This window comes from Xyrauchen texanus, chromosome 9 (assembly GCF_025860055.1).
Source record: "Xyrauchen texanus isolate HMW12.3.18 chromosome 9, RBS_HiC_50CHRs, whole genome shotgun sequence".
Lineage (NCBI taxonomy): Eukaryota > Metazoa > Chordata > Actinopteri > Cypriniformes > Catostomidae > Xyrauchen > Xyrauchen texanus.
In genome coordinates this window covers 26,172,088-26,175,717 of record NC_068284.1, presented here as the reverse complement: position 1 = coordinate 26,175,717, position 3,630 = coordinate 26,172,088, and the positions used below count along the sequence as shown (strand labels likewise).

Here is a 3,630-nt window from a genome sequence, read left to right as displayed (position 1 = left end):
GCATTAAGAACAGAAAAGTAACAGGTATCATGCATCTGTCCTTGTTTATATATTGTTTTTTTCAACGTTGAAAATAATTTCTTATGAGATACCTTGCAATTGCGTGGCTGTGAGTCATATTGAAACAACAACTGATGTCCCCCTTCCGTTGTACGAGTTGGTATTACCCAACTAGACGGTGGTGTCACATGATACCTGTTACTTTTCTCAGTCCTGGCCAGGATGCGTGAACTGTTTAAGGATTTTTAAAAATGTTTTCATAAATAATGCTGAGGCGGATTTCATTCACAGGTAAGAATCCTTGCAATTATTAGTTTTTGTTAAAAATAACTATCCACACCTGGAGTCACGAGTTCAAATTCAGGGCATGATAAGTGGCTCCAGCCATGAGCCAAGAGATCTTTGAGCAGTCCCTCAAAAACAAAGGTCAGTTCCATTTATAGGACAGAAATACTAGCAGGTAATCAGAACTTTCCTACCAAACTCCTCGGGTGTTGTTTGGAACTCTCACAGTAGTCAATGTTCATCTCACTGGGGAATAGCTCGCCATCTTGCTTCTTGTATAGTGACTTGTATAAATAACAGGCAATTCTTTAGATCACAACACATTAAATTCACTGCTTCTGGTTTAACAACAGTACATCGTAACACTTGTTACCCTGTTTAACATTTAACAGTTGCATTTCTGTCGTAATTAACATTATGCTACTTGATTAAACAAACTACTTGTTCATCATCATCATCATCATCATCAAAAATCAACATTTGAAACACATTATCTTTCAAGGATTACATCTTTTTATCCTTGTTAAAAAACAGAACTTATCAGCATTATATTTTCCCAAATAAATACATTTTCATTCTCTGAAAACATCCGTACACATTTGACCACATTTATGGAAGTTTACACGTTACAAAATGCTTACTCACCAAATCCAAAGAAAATAGAATATACATTTTTTTTTTCTTTCATAAATATATTTTATCCTCTCTGATGCTGTTAACTTTTGCTCAAAATTACAGGGCTGCTCATCTCACCAGTCTTACAGAGAAAAGAAAATGGCTTTCCCCATCCAGCAACTAATGTGCTGGGGCGGGACTTTCAATTAGACCTCACGTAATTGGACAAACATTACAATGTCAATCATTATACTGACATGCATTTTATTTAGAATTTCTTATTTTCCATACACTTTTTACTCTTTTCTGGTTAGTGTATTATTTTACCAAACTTTTGAATTATTTCCTTTTCATAATTAATTTGCTAAATTATACAGGGTTACATCCTCTTTAAGGTAAGCAAGTCTCTTTGCGTTTTGTCCCTTAACTGACCCTTCAATTCACTCTTGGGCAGTATTAAGCCAGCATTTGGTAATTCAGCATGACTCATTGAACTAACCACTGCCTCACTTAAGGACTGGAAAAAAATTTGGACTAGGGAGGTAAGGGGATTACCCAATTGTGGATAATGGAATTTCTTTGGAGGTTTTGAGACCCTGTTTGATCGTCTTAAGTTATAATCTGCAGTTGATCTTGCATTTGCATTAACCTCTTGTTTTGTTTTCCCTTCCAGATCCTGGGCTTTCGTGGACATATCCATTTCCTCCTCATCACCAATTGGAACGGATGATGGTAAATATTCTCCAACTTCGTTGCTGGTGGGCATAGTTTCTTGTACTTCAGAATCAGTGGGTTCATTTGTTTCTGTTAACTCTCCCGGACTTTCATCAAGTGAGCAAATTCCTTGTGAGTTAACTGGACTTCTCACAGCCAGCTTTTTTGCTTGGTGATCTCATAGGCATAGGTAATCCTCATTTCTCCAGTAGAAATTGTACTCAATAAGCTAATTTCATAATCTGAATCAGATTGTTCATTGTTTAACAGTTCCTTCTTACTTTGGCTTCGCATTTTAGGCTTAGAAATCTTTTCTGGATCAGGAACACTTTCCTCAGAAGTAGTAAGGAAACCACAAGGTAATAGTAGATCTCTGTGCAACACTCGCATAGGAGCATTCTTATACTTGGAACGAACTTTATAAACCTGCAGATCTCCTACCCGTTCCACTACTACATGGATGGTAGGTTCCCACTTGTCTACGAGTGTGTTTTCCTCAGATTTGGACTTTCCTTACTAAGACTTTATCTCCAACTTCAAGAGTTGATTCCTGGCAAATCTGTCCTTATTCCTCATTGTAGATTTTTAATCACTTCATCAGGAAGTGCGTAGAGGACGTTGTGCCAACCAAAACAATACGGATCTACCCCAACCAGAAACCATGGGTTAACTGCGATGTTTGCACAGCACTTAATGCACAGACCTCTGCTTTTAACTCTGCTTTTTTATTAAATCTTTTAATTTAATTTTAACTCCGCTTTTTTAATTTATGCTCCTCCGCTTTTAGAATGTGGAGGAGCATAAACAAGCCAGTTATGCCCTCCGTAACTCTATCAGTGCAGCCAAACGCCAGTACAGGCACAACATTCAAGGCCGACTCTAGAAGTATGTGGCAGGGAATTAACATCATCATGGACTACAAAGGGAATAAAAACTCTGCCATGGACACCGCTGCCTCTCTCCCGGATGAGCTTAATACATTTTATGCTCGTTTCGAGGACAATAACACTGCCCTCGTGGAGAGAGCACTCGCGGCCGATGCTACAGACATTGGTTCACTCTCCGTCTCTGTTGCGGATGTAACCCGATCTTTCCGACGGGTGAACATCCGTAAAGCTGCGGGTCCAGACGGGTCCGTGTCATCAGAGCGTGCACGAACCAACTGGCTGGTGTTTTTACGGACAATTTCAACCTGTCCCTCTCTCTGTCTGTAGTCCCCACATCCTTCAAAACGTCAACCATTGTGCCTGTACCGAAGCAAGCCAAAATCACTTGCCTAAATGACTGGCATCCTGTTGCTCTGACCCCCATCATCAGCAAATATCTGCTCAGTGCTGCCCACCTCTCTGGACCTATTGCAGTTTGCCTACCGCAACAACCGCTCCACTGATGATGCCATTGCATCTACAATACACACTGCTCTCTCCCATCTGGAAAAAGTAACACATATGTGAGAATGCTGTTTGTAGACAACAGCTCAGCATTCAACACCATAGTGCCCTCCAAGCTTGATGAGAAACTCCGGGCTCTGGGCTTAAACAGCTCGCTGTGCAGCTGGATCCTGGACTTCCTCCTGAAATGGCTGAGGAAGTTTGGAATGAACCACCACATCCTCACACGGTTCTACACCAGTACTGTAGAGAGCGTCCTGTCTGGCCGCATCACCGCATGGTACTGCAATAGCACCGCCCACAACTGCAAAGACCTGCAAAGGGTGTTGCAAACTGCCAGACACATCATCGGAGGTGAATTTCTCTCCCTCCAGGACATATATAACAGGCGGTGTTTGAAAAAAGCTCGGAGGATCATCAGAGACTCCAGACACCTGAGTCAGGGGCTGCTCTCACTGCTACCATCAGGCAGGCGGTATCGCATTATCAGGACACCCACCGGCCGACTACATGACAGCTTCTTCCCCCAAGCAATCAGACTTTTGAACACTTGATCTCTCACGATCAATATATCAGCACTGCACTTTATTAATCTATTATCTCACACTGGACTGTCATAATTATA

General features: G+C 41.2%; 1 long non-coding RNA gene across 1 annotated transcript; it reads left to right on the top strand.

Moving 5' to 3' along the window:
* The first annotated feature begins 206 nt into the window (after positions 1-206).
* Positions 207-2,041, top strand: LOC127648726 (uncharacterized). The gene is made up of 3 exons (XR_007971204.1): positions 207-291; positions 1,574-1,804; positions 1,914-2,041. It is a non-coding gene; the product is annotated as an uncharacterized LOC127648726 (long non-coding RNA).
* The last annotated feature ends 1,589 nt before the right edge of the window (positions 2,042-3,630 follow it).